At 34.7% G+C, this 16,164-nt stretch overlaps 1 long non-coding RNA gene across 3 annotated transcripts in view; it reads right to left on the bottom strand.

The window, feature by feature from the left end:
* The window catches only part of LOC107312749 (uncharacterized), a 314,604-nt gene that overhangs the window by 127,124 nt on the left and 171,316 nt on the right, over positions 1-16,164 (bottom strand). For all 3 annotated transcript variants that reach the window (XR_014945150.1, XR_014945149.1, XR_014945152.1), the window contains one exon: positions 14,571-14,643. This is a non-coding gene — a long non-coding RNA (uncharacterized LOC107312749). The remainder of the gene's footprint in view (positions 1-14,570; positions 14,644-16,164) is intronic.

The following is a 16,164-nucleotide window of genomic DNA, read 5'->3' as shown; positions in this document are numbered from 1 at the left end:
CAGTCACTTAAATGACTCATTTGCCTTACACAAGGATTCTCATTTTGCAGTTTATATCTTAAGCATATTCCTTGCTTACAATATTTAATTGTTAGATTGCACATGTGGAAGAAGGTTTTTTTCTGTTATCTTAACCTGCACAATCAAATATTAACTTAACCAATATCTGCATCTTTTTTTTTCCTTCCACTTGGTGCACAAAAATGAAAACAAACAAAATAACCCAACTGTTTTGGAGGTGCACTTTAAAATAAAAAATCAGATTCCCATGCACAAGTCTCTGATTCTGTCCTTGCTTATTTAAATCAGGCTGAAAACACAACTTCAGAGTCTACTAAACATAATGCTCTAAATTAGAGCATTTTACTCTAAAAGTTTTGTTGTGTTAACTGTCAATCTGGATAAGGGGCAAGGTGCTGAAACTCAGTATTTCTCTGAATTTTTTTTTATCACCACATCCAGTCTAAATCAAGAGCTACTACTACTGACTAACATGCATCAATTCCAAGTATATAATTTTGTGATTATAAATGCACCTACATACACATTTACAAAGGCAAATTTCAATGTGTGAAGGAGCTACTGCAGCAGAGTTAATCAGTTTGGCAAACATAATAAAGAATCAAAGATTATGAAGAATTTCTTCAGGAAAAAAAAAAATAAAAAAATGTGGGTGTGGGCGTTGTTTCAGACTGTGACCAAGACTGAGTCAATGTCATGATGTTACAGAAGGCAAATGTCACACTGCTGATCTACAAACAGTAGACAGTGCTTGCAAGATATATAAAGAGATCCTTATTTACCCAGCATGGATAGAATTTCTATTGAAAAAGGAGTTTCTGACACTGTGTTCTGAAAGATGCATGGAGCAGAGCAGTGAGGCAGATGGAAGGTCAAGAGAATCACATACTAGAAAAGGGAGAGCTAGGTATTATTAAGCTGAAAGGAAAAACTGAGTTCTTCAAGAACTTAAGAGGCCCTTGGAAAGAGGAAGGAAATTATCTGTTTTTTCATATTTGTGGGTTTAAATTGCAATGAAAAAAATTCCAGTTAAGCCTGGTAAGGGAGGGGAAGTCTTTCTCAAATAACAGTGAAGCCTAAGAGTGAAGAAACCTGGAGCAATTGCAGGGTCTCCATCAGTGGTGATCCTAAGGAATATGTTAAAATTTTACCAGGAGCAGATTATCAACAGGTAGATAAAATAATAGTTCTATTTACATTCTCTAAGGGTGAGTATGTTAAATCTCAAAAAAAAAAAAAAAAAAAAAAAAAAAAAAAAAAAAAAAAAAGGATATGTAATATGATGCTACTAATAGGGAAAGATTTTTCTCCCAGAATGCTGATTTTTTATTTTTAAAACCCAAGTAAGCAATGGGACAACAGTCCTGAATAACTTTCACCTCATCAGATAATGCCTTGAACACAGACCTTAGTAGTTTTTGAGTGTGAAAGGAAGAAACAGGAATACAAAAGGGAAAATTCCATTGTTCTTTTCAGTTTTTTCATCCATTCTTCAGGTTTAGTTTCTCCTATAGCAAATGTTTTCAGACTGGAAGTCTTAATCATGATAATGATGATTACAGAAATGTACTTTTGTCTGCTGCTGCTGCTCTTACAGTACGGTTAACAACTTTTTGGAGAAACAATGAACAGGAGCAAGTTTTAAAGTCAGTGACAGGATCCTGCAACAATGGAATGCAAAGTACGGAGCACGAGCTGAAAGTGAACTATAATGTCAAATTGAAAATGTGAAAAACTGAGAAAAAAAACTGAGTAGAAGATTATTCACTGTTGAGTTAATGGAAGGTTCTAACTGGACAATATTCTTTATGCTCTGCATGGAGATCTGCAAAAACATTCTAATCAACTACTTGGAAAGGAAATTCTCCTTAAGCTGAAATAATTTGTTTTCTAAATTTCATTTTAAAGTGATTCTGAATTCCTCAATTGTCAATAATTTGTCAATACCTTGAATGAACACTTCATGTAAGCTTTCTTAAATCTATTAATTCCTATTAGCAAATAAATAATTGTATGTGACTGTACATGAACACACACACAGTAAAGTCTCCAATAGAACCCTGCAAAAGGAATGCAGTCTTCTCTTTTCAGATTTTTTTCTAATTAATACTTTCTAAACAGTTTAAAGGTTTGTGGGCAGAAGACTATCCAGCATTTAGCCTTTGATTAAATAATAACTAACTCAACCAAAGACCTTTAAGAATACTGAAAATATATTCAATATATGTTTAAAAGTGTGATACCAATAAAACAGAACTCTCTTTTCAGTATTGCTTAAACAAACATGCAATATTCCAGTGACAGGAAACAGATATTACAAAATGCTGTCCACTTTGAAGAATTTTACAATATGAAGAAAGGATTGAAATAGCTCTGGCTTATTAGAAGCAAACATAATAAGACTAAAATTATTACATTTCATGAAAAGAAAAAAAGGTTTTCAAATTGCAGTTTTTCCAGAACATAGGTATGATTCCTGGTATACTAATAGCCTAAGGGCACAATATATTGAATGACTTATTAAAGTTTCATGATACAAATTTATTTCCTAACAACACTGTAGGAATTTATTGTTTTCCATTACAGGAAGCATTGCTTCTCAGAGGTGTTTACAATTCTCAATTTGCAAAAATTAATTTTCAAATATAAGGAAGCATAGTAATCTTCATGACCTCCTCATTCTTCACACCCAAGCTTAGTTACAAACATAAAATAGCAAAATAGATTAGAACCAGTAAACCACAGGTAGTAAAGAACCACAGCTCAGAGCATCTGAGTTGTAATTCAATAGATTATCCCAAAGAACAAAGCAGGGTGAGGTCAATCACCTATCTTCAGTCTACACTTAGAAAAGCAATGAAATTATATGCTCTTTTCTGAATCTGGGTGAAATAACATTATCAGCTTAAACTTATTCTCTCTCATATAAAAGCAGCTCATTATTGAGACACATTCTGCAGAGATTATCATGGTGGTGAGCAGAACTGACTGCAGGAAAAAATGATCAGAATGAGAACTAGAAGAACCAATTGTACTAGAGGTAGATACAATGGAAAGTTATAACTCTTTGCTCTTGCGCTCAATTTTAGAAGAAGTATGACTGGTAAAATTATCATTTATACTGCATACAACAAAGATTTCAGCTCTACTTCTCTGTGAATAACACTGACTAGAAATTTTAAAATCAGGTCATTTCCATGGTCCAGTTACAGAGAACCAAAATAGAAGAACCACCACACTTTCCAATGAATCACTGTGAAAGCTGCAGCTTCTTAAACAAACAAAACTGTCAACAAATCACATCTTGAAAGTGGTGTAAACACAAAAGTAACTTCAGTTCTGCACAATTTTCAATATTAGAGAATTCATAAATTATTACAAAAGGTTTTCTCATCTTTTTGATCAATTTTATTAATAGATGTTTACCTAGAAGAAAAAAAAAATCATGGTAATTTAACCCTAGAATGGTCTCATCTTGACATTCTTCTTTATAGAAAAAGACAGTTCAGTTTCATCAGAAAATGAATCAGAATATTTCTTTCTATAGAGGAAATTCAAAGTAGCTAAGTAACCTTAGGAAAAAATATAAAAGCCACTTTAAGAAAATGCACAGGTATGTTCCTGCATCCAGTGAAGTTATTGCTTAATCTACATCTTTCTGAATAATGGGAAAATCTTAATAATCCCTGTTGATCAAGAAAGATTACTGAGAAGGCTGTCAAGGTCAGAATCTGTTCTGTGCTTTGCTTAGTTCACAGATCCTTTGTGAACACCCAGCTTACTGCTCTGACCCTGTCTCCTGTCTGGCATAATCTCCCCAGACAATGCTCAGTGTTTCCCAGGAAAGGCAATGTCTCCTCTCTCTCCAGATGGTGTCACCTTGACTGATCACTCTTTATAAAAAAGATAAGATGCAAATTTGGTGCAGAGAGCTCAACCAAATGTTGTCTGTCACAGTACAACATGACAAATTCACATATCTATGAAAAATATATGAAGTACACATTTTACAGTGGAGCTTGGAATCCACTTTCACAATTTTATTTTATTTTTTATTTTATTTTTCAGAGTGTTATTTCAAATAATTTAAAAAAAAAAAAAAAAAAAAAAGAGAGACAGAGAGAAATTTGAATAAAACTTCATAAATTCCACTAAATTTCTTTTCTGCGATGTGCCAACACATAATTGAAGAAAAGCTCAGGAGGGGTATGAGGTTAGTTTTCCCATGATAGGCATTTTGTTCTGATTATGCCGTGACAGCTGGAAAGTGAGTCTTAATTTTTTCAGAAGTGAATTTAATTGCTTTAGAGAGTCAGTTTAGCATATCACTTCAGAAATGCCCCAAAGCTACAAGTAAACCCATTGTTAGCCAAATAGCTTCTTATTTGTAAGCTTCTTAGTTTAGGGAAGTAGTAACCAAATTATGTTTTCAATACCTTACTGAGTATTCCACGAGTGGCCTCCAAATCTTATCCCTGTTGGAACATTTTCAATTAAAAATTTGATGATAAGGCTCCATGATAGTCTGTGAACCACTGATGGTAGATAATGGGCTATAATCCAGAGAATTTGGGAATCAGTGGCTTAAAGGTTATCCTGGCAACAAGGATAATCCATCAAGTCTAAGCAGTTCTATGGAAATAATTATTTAAAATATGATCATGATTTTTAAAGAAGTAGTAAAATTCCTTTTCTCAAAAGATAATGATTCTCAGCTTGAAAGAAGCTTATCACAAGCGAAACAAATATATTTTATAATTAAGTGATTCAACTCTGCTGAGAGTATAGAAAAAAAGAAAATTGCTGTTTTAATTATGGAAAGTTTTCTCATTATCCAAATATCATAACTGTATATTTTCCACTACATGCAGTTCTTAGATAAATGTGGGATAGGTACGTTACATCAACAGGTAAGGAATCTCTAGTAACAGCTTTGTATTCTAGAAGCATATCGATTTCCAAACAAAATGTTAAAAATATTAAGGAAAATAATGTAGCATACAGTAGGTACGGTAATATAAAATACAGCAATTATGTAGTACTTTTTTTCTGCAGTACAAAATTATGGAGTGTGTATACACTCCAAATTTTAACTTTCATCTTGTATTTCAAATACTTGTTAAAAGTTTTTAACTGTTTTCCACAATATAAGCAACACTGTTTTTCATTTTATTTTATTTATTTTTTCCCTCAGTGGTGGGCCACAGATTAATTAATTAGCCATAAAGTTCAGAAACAAATGGCATTTGTACATGTCTACTTTATCCTTACTGACCTATTGTTCATAAAAATGTGAGTCAATTACTATTACAGTTTGTCATCTGATGGAAGATATGCTTATGTCCTAGATTGTTCTTGTAGTAACCAATACAGCTGTTATTATCCAATAAATAGACCCTCTCTTAAAGGCAGAACTTCCTGAACAACACCTAAAAGATAACTAAAATGGAGAGGATAAGCTCAGTACGATGAGACCATGCATGAAAAAATACACCAATACTGTTAAGGGAAACAAGAAAATCAAAGTATATAAGAAGTACAGTTGTTTCAATAATATGTAAATAAGACTGACAGAGAGCAATTATATTTCTCAAAAGATGCAGTTCACAGATCCGGAATGAGACTTTATTTTAAAAAAATCTCAAAGGAATCAAACCCGAAAACACAAAAATATCTAACAGTATCTGAAGATAGATCACTGCAATATTAAAGAAAAAAACAAATCAGTTTTAATAAAGAGAAATTAAGACTTTTATTCTAGCACAACAGGTCTATTTTGAAGACCCTTTAGCTGTTGGAAATGTTTTTATCATGTGAGAATTTGACCAGATATGCTTTCTATCAGGTAAAGCTTCTGTTTAAGAAAAGATGATGGTCTTCATGTTTAGAACATTTTAAAGAGATTTTCAGTGAATATTGAATGTAGTGACTGGACATTATAGGAAGTACAATTGGTTGTTAATTTCAAATGATGTCAATTCATAAAGATACTAGGGAACTGTACTCACAAAAAAGAGAACACACTCACCAGAACACCGTAATTTAAATTACACTAGGATTAACAATTCTGGGGTATGGTGAACAGGCAGACCTTTAAGGAAGCTTTCCTTGGGGCACATAAGCTCTCCAACCCCTGGTGTAGGAGATCCAGAAAGGAATGAAAGACACCAGCATGGTACTTTCTCTTAGTACTGATACTAAACAAACAGTTGAGATATGTTCACCTTAATGGGCCTTTTATCACATTTTGTTACTTAATTGTGGTGTATTTAGGAGCAGGATAGAACCACAGAATCACAGAATCATTTGCATTTAAAAAGACCTTTAAGGAACATGGAAACCAGCAGCTAGATCAGATTGCTCATAGCCCAGTCCAGCTTGTACCTCAAATATCTGCAAGGCTGAGGCACCCACCATCTCTCTGGCCAAGATGTTTGGGCATTTCACTACCTTATATTCAATCTAAATCTTCCCTCTTTTAGCTTGAAACCAATTCCACCTGTTCTATCACAACTGACCCTGCTAAAAAGTCTCTCCCCTTCTTTCTTACAACCTCACTTCAGATACTGAAAGGTCACTATCAGGACTCCAGGCTGAATATTCAATGTATGGATGTTCGCAACTCACCTTAAGACATCAACATGATTAATCATATATTTGAAGTCATAATCTGTAAATTCATACTAATGTCCCTGACAACAAGTACCTTTTGTATCAAGATATGCATCTTGCATCAAGAGAAGTGAGACCAGCAGGTCCAGGGAGGTGATTCTGCCCTTCTGTTCTGCTCTTGTGAGATTCTACCTGCAGTGTCATGTCCAGTTCTGAGGCTTGCGAGATGTTGAAGCAGGTCCATGTTAGGACAATGAAGATAATCAGAGGGCTGGAGCACTTCCCCTATGGGGACAGGCTGGGAGAGGGTCTTCAGTCTGAAGAAAAGAAGGATCTGGGGGGACCTTTTAGTGCCCTTCTAGTACCTGAAGAGGGCCCACAGGAAAGCTGGGGAGGGACTTTTTATAAGGGCAAGTAGTGACAAGGGGAAATGGCTTTAAACTAGAAGAGGGTAAATTTAGACTAGATATCAGAAAGAAATATCTAGACTAAATTCTAATATGATGGTGAGACACTGGAACATGTTGCCCAGTGGGGTTGTGGATGCCCCCTCCTTGGGTGCACTAAAGGCCAGGCTGGATGGGAATTTGAGCAACCTGGTCTACAGGGAGGCATCCCTGCCTATAGCAGGGGGGTTGGAACTAGATGATCTTAAATGTCCCACCCAACCCAAGCCGTTCTATGATCCTATCTATCTCATTAATCCCACCAATTCCCCTCCTTTCTGACCTTTAAAAGTTAGAAGACTCTTACAACACACAGCAGAGTTATGATCTGTGATAGTAACTAAAATTATAAAAAGCTTCTGCAATATTAGGCTAAACTTACAGACTATTAGGCTAAACTTATAGACTGTGATGGCTGAAATTTCAACTAATAGTCTTCCAAATAAAGATAGCCTGGAAGTATATATATAACAGACATTGCTGAGGTGTGCAGTATGACATAGATAGGCCCATTTTTTAAAAATTGCATTGTGCATAAGGGAATTTAGTAACTAGCTGTGAAATATAATTTCGCTAAAATGTTACATTTGCTAGAATACAGCATGTTTCCTTAAAGTTATACACAGAGAACACAATTCTAGAAACCTAATTTTACTTTAATTAAGTATTGAATGTCCTTATGTCTTTTAGACAGGAGAATGACATTCACATTCTATATCTATCTATCTATCTATCTATCTATCTATCTATCTATCTATCTATCTATTTATCTATATGTATGTATGTATACATATATGTATACATATTTATATTTAAACACCCTCTATGTTTTCATGTTCTGGGCCAGCAGGAGTTATGCACTAACAGATACTGAGCTGACACTGCTTGCAGTGTTCATTAGAATTCAGTTTAATAAACCTCTGAAATCCTAAATCTAGGAAATCAAGGTCACCTTGTAACTGTTAAAACAATGGAAAACACTAGGCAAATGCAGAACACAATGAAAATTCATACAATGAAACTTCCTCTTTCTTACTAGCAAGGAAGGTTTTCTGCACTACATTTAACTGTCATTCTACAAAATTTCAAGCACTGCAGGCAGATTAGCAATCACAATTGCTTCAGTATTTTTCTATCCGCTGTATAGGATTATGGCACTCCTTTTTTTTTCCTACAGCACAAGCAAATTAAAATTATTTTGTCATCTCATAAAAACAGCCTAAATTTTCTATCCAGGTATCCAGGCAAAAAACTCCTATAGGACAGATGATGAATAATGTTATAAGCTTTGTCCCTTTGTAACTTTAAGGACCTAGCTCATATCTCATGCTTAGCATTTCTAACAGAATTGAGAATAGTCTCAACCATGTAAGTAGAAGTTAAAGAATAAAAATCTGCTAATTCATAAACCTGCCCTCAGTGTAAAACCTAGACAAGATCAGCTCATGTATGCTGTTTCTTCTCTTTGTTAATCCTACTTTTATAATTGTTTTGGTCTATACTTTTTAGTCTCTGTTCAAAAAGAAATCTTTCTATAATCAAAACTGTTTCTGCCTCTGTGTCTGGTCTCTGTCTGATAAACAGATTGCACTTTTATTTCATCTCTCTCTTCGATGACATTTGTTAATAGTTCAATGGTAAAGCCATTTCTAGCCACCTACTGTTTGAACATGTATGAGAAACATTATTTGTCATGCCTTATTGGCAAGTCGATAGCTGACATTAAAAGAAATATATATATATATATTAAAAAGCCCAGGCAGTTTGAATTGAATTCATAATCTACTTTGGCAGGATTCTCTAAAGTAAACGTGTTTTCTAAAAAGAGTACAGCAACAGATACCATATTGGCTAATATGCTTCAGACAGACCAAGACTATCAAATCAAAATGATGACTTGGTATGAAGTGAACTGAAAAGAGCTGTAAGTACTTGTTCAAAGATTATTCACGCAGCTGCAGTTATTCTGAGATATATCTTCAGTAATACTAATCTCTAATACATTGAGATTCAAATACGACATTTGCCATCACTGATTTTTATTATTATTTCTTTATTTTTAAAAGATTTAATTGTGGCAAGAATTCATCTTCATGATTCAGGCCAGCCATCCATAGCATTTTATTCATATGCATGGGTGATTATGAATTGTCATCCATAAGGAAACAAGTAAAACAACTGCTCTTCAAAATGATGTTTAATTTCCTAGCATTTGTGACCTTAATTACATCAGACACCTATCAGATACTGAAAAGCAAAATGCAAAACCAATGGTTCTCAATACCAGATTAATCTCACATTTAGAATTCAGAAGCTTTTTGATAAATTACTAAATTCATATATTCATTTCCTCAAGCATTCAACAAGAATGCCTTGCTGTGCAATCCATTCTTAAAGTGGATTTTGATGCCCTGCCCAGGTTACCTCAGTCTCTTTATGGTCTCAGTGCTCCAGATGTGGAATGCAGATGCATTCTAATGAGAATAGCATACAATTGGCATCACAGGTCAGAAAACACCAGCCTTTGTTTTATTCCAGTTTAGATGGCAACACAGGAATAAAAATAATTGATAAAGCCTCCTCTACCAGAACAAATTGGTTGGTCCCTCCTGTCAGTGTTAAGAAGTTTGCATAACAGACTTTGTAAAAACAGTTTATCTGTTAAATGATATGATCTTGAATATCTCTTGCCAAGTTTTTGATCAAATTCTATCCCATTCCTCTGACTTCATTTTAACCCTGTTTTCATTGATCTGTGCAGTTGCTATTTAAGAGCAGTGTTAAAAAGGAGTTACATATGGGCTGAAGAGCAGAAGCTCTCTGTAAGATTTCTATTTAAAAACTCATGCAAGCCTTAAAATACACATATATATACATCCAGTTTGGTACAAAGAGGGTTGTGCCTTTGTCTTTATTTACAGTCTCACAAAAATTTCTGGGAAAAATAAAAGGTAATAGAAGAAATGTGTGCAGATGGAAATGAACACTTCCAGATACTTGCCAATCCTCTCAGCTCTATACAGGAAACATGGCAATAGTTCGGAAGGATTTCCCAGATGTTGAATGACAACGTGAAATATCATATCATCGTAATTCAAATTATTGCCTTCTGTGGAGATGAAGAACTAATTTAATATCTGGACTTTAAATACAAAGTTGTCCATGACACTTTCAAATTTTAATGCATATTTATCTAAACTGAAATGTACTAATTATGTAGAGATTTGAGTAGCAGCTTCAATCTGTAGTTCTAAATCCTTTTAAACCACAATGTAAAGCTATGCCTATATTTAAAAAAACCAAATATATATAGCAGGTATCTGAATTCACTTTTAGATTCCCAAATAAGCTGTGTGGTTAAGTGTTGGACATCTATGAAGGAAAAGAAAATCTGCATAGCAGTTTGGGAATAATAAAGCAATAACACTCTATATCCTCCTATTTCATAACAAAAGATTATTTTGCACTCCAAATAGTCCTGGCAAATCCCATATTTTTATTGGTGCTAGCTGTAATTTGGACAAATCAAGGGATCCTATCTAATGAAAACTCTGTTGGGATCTGTCATATCTGCTGCCAAATTATATCTTCTTGTCATTAAAACATAATCTTGGTGCTCTATTACTGGACATCTTCAGCTTATGTTAGAAAATTATATTTGGACTGGTACTTTGAATTCCATTCATAGTGCCGAGATTTCACAATCACACAAGTCACCATCTACCTTTAAGGATAACTCTGAAAAAAATCAGTTCTCTCTCTCTCTCTCTCTCCCTCTCTTTTTAACTGCCTTATTATGTATGCAGAAATAGGGGAATAAGCTACAGTCTTCAAGTCAGATGCTATATTAATAAAATATGTATACTTTAGTGACAAGTTCTTTCTGTCCTTAGAGAAAAGGACTGTAGTGAGACTCTTCTGGAAGAACTCAATTCTGAAACGTGCAAGACAAAGCTGGAGTAAACATTTAAGTGCATGAACCCATTATAAGCAAATTTGGCTAAGACGACCATTTGCTTTTTTCTGATGATAAGTGTAAAATAACTTTACAAGTAGTTACTATGCCAAGATTTTCCAAGTGAATATTAGTAGAACCTATTAAAACCCTCAGTGTAGAACCCAGAGTCAAGATTGGATGCAATTGGATTGGATGCTATTTGAACAACAGAGAAATATGCATTTGATGGACATCAAAGGCTTTGGAATGACACAGGAGTGAGTGCAAATGCATTCACTCAAGCTCTAAGCACGCAGATGCAGATATTTTTACTTCAGGTAAGCTATGCTGCTCTCAATCACCTTTTTTTTTTTCTTTTTTTTTAATCTCCCTATAAGCTGGCTGTGATTGAATGCATGAGGCCCCCTAGGCAAAGACATCACTTTTGAGTTGCAGAGGTACTTATCAAAATCGTCCATATTAAGGTTCTGTCCATGGTATAACAATTTTCTTGAGGAAAAGAGTGTATCTGAATATTCAGCTGATTTTATTAAATCAGTTCTCCTAGGCCATGCTCACATCCTTTGGGGTGTTTGATTTTCATGAACATTTGAGTGACTAACTTATTGGCATGCACATTTGTGCAAAGTTAATTTCAAAGTACTATGAACCAGTATTTGCAGAAGGAAAGTAAAATCCACACACAGAAGTATTTGTGCTAGAAGGGCTTACTGCTGTGGGATTTATCTGATTTACCACGAAATCCCAACCTCCAGCAGTCAATATCTACCAAACTGCACATGGTCTTCAGAGTTCAAAATTATTTCAATAACTTGATTTTTTTTAAAACAATTAATGTTTATTTTGAAGAAGAAATCCTGCTCACAAACAAGGACCAGAAAATGAGACCAAGCTTTAAAAATGAACATAGCAACATCTTCAAACCACCAATTTTCAGCAATTATGATGTTAGCAGATATTTTTAATGGATAAATTCATTTGTGGAATATGGGACAGGGTATTTAGTTTGTTTATTCTTTCATAAGAATAATATAAATCTAATGTTACTGCCAATGACAGCTTAGCATGCGTTTTAATATTCCTTTCTTTTCCTATCATCTCTCTTAAGAACAGACTCATATTTCCCCTCCAGAAGTTTGAAATAACAGGTCATATCTATGGAAAATATAGTTTTATTTGAATTATCGAGTAAATCATTGCTTCTCCAGTTCATTAAACTCAGTACGAAAATTCAAATTCATGTATTTTTCTCCATCATCATGTACATATTCCAGTTCTGCTGCTCATTTATTTCCAATATGAAAGATAAATTAAAGTATTAATCTATGCTATCAACATCTAAGGGAACTAATGATAGTTTCACATGAAATTCATTGCATAATACTGTAATCACAGTTTGAAGAACCTCATAAAATTGCACTGAGCTGAGGACAGAGCTTCAGTAGGGCTGAGCTCTAGTTGTTAAACTACATTGAAAAAAGATCTGTGCTTATGTTTTTGCATATATTTCTGCTTGAGAAATATATTTGGATTCCACCAGTGGTGGTTGTCAAGAAATATGCAAATTTAAAAAAATAAAAAAAGAAAAAAAGAAAAGAAAAAAAGAAAAAATCAACAACAACAACTCAGAACTCAAAACAAAGTTTTAGTAAGGTTTCATTTTTCTAGGTGAAAATGCTTCTACTTTGCTTATCACTGCAGGATTTGCGGGAAAAGAAGAAAATATAATAAGTTCTGCTGCCTTGCTTTTCTGTGATCAATGGAGAGCTGAGTTCAGAAGATAGAGTATCACCTGCTGGGGTGGAGAGGCTCATTTAAAGTTTTTAGAAAGATAAAACATTCACGTAAGAAATGAACTTTGGTGCATTGTTTGGCATGAAATAATCATAACAAATATTAAAGTTATTGCTCGTGTAAGGGCAAGTTACTGTTACCTTTACTATTGAAAATTTAAAAAAAAAAAACAACAAAAAAACTGAAAAAGGTCAGAAAGGAACTAGGCTCTTCTTTATTCAAAATCTAAATGTCTACATGGAATGAAGCAGAAAGGAGAACCCTGTATTTGGTTTCTCCTGAATCAAGGTGGCATTAAAAAAAATAGACAATCGGAAAGTAACATGGACAGCTTGTTAGAAGAACATCTCCAGCACTCCTGTGCTGCTCTGCTTCTCTAAAATCTTGCAGGCATGCACAGCAAGTGCCTCAGAAAGCAGCATGTCAGTGGGATTATTGGGTAGGCAGAAACCTCGCCTGGGGAGAATTGTGCCCTTTTTTATTCTTTTTAGAATATGATGTGCAGGGCTTACCAAAAAAAGACTTGAAGAAAGGAGAGATGCTAACCTGCAAAAATGTGAAAGAAAATAAAAGGTGCTCTGGGAGCCAGCACAAAACACAGAATGAATGAAGGATTTCTTACTCATATGCAGGAACAGAGCTACATTTCCCTTCCTTCACACATGGAAGGTACCACTTCTTTTTGTGCTTCTACTTAACAGGCAGATAGTCTCCTGGGAGTCCCCCCTCTGGGAGCACAGCTTGTAAGGGACATTATAAGTTTTCTGACCTTTACACTTCCCTGCTTCAGGGTTTCACATCACAGTTACCAAACCTTTAGTAAAGGACTGCAGGCTGTCAGTCAGAGCTAGCTAATACCATGCTATCCAGCCAGGTCAACATGGAATAGAAACAAATGTTTAATTTGCAGGCCTAACACAGCCATCATGGCAAAGCCTAAATGACTGCTTCCAGTTAAGTATATGTTGCAAATACTTAATTTGAGATAACTGAAATGTGACTTTCTCTGACTATTATTTTGCCTACATCAATGTATGATAAATCCAAAATATTATTTGTAATATCTATACACTTAAGGTCAAACAGTTCATTACAGCAATAGATGGGGAAAGGGAGTTGGAGAGAGATGGATAATTAGCTTTTCTCTCTGCTTATTCTGTCCTCCCAAATTATACATTTTTCTTCCTTGGATCTGTTCCTCCCCCCAGCAGACAGTCTCACCATGCGATCTCTCCTGTCATGGCATGGAGAAAAAGCTCCAGGATTGAACATGTACACATCAGAGGTACATCCTTTCCTTTCCACTGATAAAAGCATTTTTAACAGATGCTCATAATAATTAAACAGCATTTCTTGTACAAAATAAATTAAAATAAAAAAATAAAAAAAAATCCCTTGGAAAACAAAACAAATTTGGATTAAATGTAAGACTGTGTTATTTTAAAATTTGTGAAAAGGAAAAGAAGTAATTTAAGATGAACTTACATTGTATACAAAATGTTCTACCTTTTGACATTGTAAGAAAACTCTTGCCTTAAACCACTGACTTTGGCCTCTCAGGTTAATTAATCCAATGTTGTTGTGCGTACAGTTAAGCATATGTTAGATGGAGGTGATGTGCCAAAAAGTGGTTTTCTATATTCTCCCTCAATTCCAAGTGTCCATATAGATGCCCAAAGAACCAAGACAGGGAAACAGCATGCAGATCATATTTATATAGCACAGATAAGTAAACTTACCCCAAACACGCACATCTTCTCCTAAAGCAAACCACATCTGCAGGTACCAGAAACTGCAAGATAGGATTTGAACCTAGAAATTAGACACAAAGAGTTTAAACCTCCAGCTTTTTTGTTGTTGTTTATTTGTTTGTTTTTAAACATAGTAACTGTAATCCCTAATGGGCAGAGTTTTTGATTACTCATGGCCCTTCCTGGGAATCTATGGGTCAGGAGGACAGAAAATGACACTTGGTGAAAATTCTAAGATGGTGAATGTTGTCTAAAGCCACAGTAGATATTTATTGACATTGTGTTTGGAAGCTTTGCAAAGATTAGGTCATACCTGGCCCTTGAGCCCATGGCAACATCAATGGATGTTCCACAAAGATTCCTGCTTTTAGCATTGTCATCCTTTATCTTAGCAAACATCAAAATCTGAGCACAAAAGACAGAAAATGAGCTATTGATTTTTCAGTATTGTCTTAACCTGCGGCTTAATTGAAGGTCAGTATATGTATTCCTGTCAAAGACAGACTTTTGCTATTCACTGTCGTTATCTGACACAAAACTCTCCTCAAGGAGGAGAGCAGATACTTTTCAGACAGTGAATAGGAGAATACACAACCCAGCACCTTCAAACTAAGGAACACTGAGGCATGGACAACAGCAAGAGCGAAGTAATTGGATTAGATGTCAAAAGCTTTAAAGAAACTGGAGTAAGGGGAAGGGAGGGAAAAAGAATGAGAGGAAGAGACAGAAAGGGAGAGAAAGAGAGAGATGAATGTGCATTTGCCATCAAAAGACAACAAATAAATTGTCTCTTTAGAGAAAGTGGATGTCTGACTTTCTCTTTTTGTGTTGTTCACTCTCTCATTGAAGGATGTACAGCTGCAAACAGTTCATAACACTCTAAAATAGTAGCTTTTGTGAATAAAAGGAGCTTGTTTTATTAGAAGACAAATGTAGTATGACAGTAAAACAGAGGTTGACAGATAACAGATAGGAAAGAGAGTCCACATCTTTCTCTTATTTCCTGTTATTGCTCCTGCTTAGCTAATCCTTCACTATCATCTGCTCATGAAGGATCAGATTTTGCCACTTCAGATCTGTCATTCAAGAAGGAAGTAGTAAAGATTATTTTAAAATAATAAAGTAGATTTTCATTTATGAAGCTTGTACTTCTGTCATTAACCTTCTTTAGGTCACTTTCCCCTTCCACATTAAATTAGTTCATTTTTTTCCTCTGGATAAGTCAGTCAACATAATCATATACTACTCCTGCTTCCTGCGTAACGGCCAAAGAGCTGGATAGATGAGCACAGGAGAAAGATTCATATCTATTTAGTCTCACATTGCAATAAAGTTCTTTAGATGGCGATAGCTGACCCAAAATATTTTGTTAAAATCAGACATTCATGTAAAAATCTTTCATTTAGTATCAGAATTTTTGAATGAAATTCAATCGGCTGTCAGAATGTGACTGCAGGATCACAGGTATACAGAGTGAACTAAACATCAAGTAATTCCCAATTTAATTCACAAGAATTTTGCAGTTCGAGGAGCATTATACTGGGAGTTGAAGCCAGGTGATCTTTAAGGTCCAGCCTGCCCA

The sequence above is a fragment of the Coturnix japonica genome, chromosome 4 (genome assembly GCF_054131305.1).
Source record: "Coturnix japonica strain WE chromosome 4, WE-NBRP24, whole genome shotgun sequence".
Taxonomy (NCBI): Eukaryota; Metazoa; Chordata; class Aves; order Galliformes; family Phasianidae; genus Coturnix; species Coturnix japonica.
Note: the sequence above shows the minus strand (reverse complement) of the source record. Positions and strands in the feature narration are given on the sequence as shown.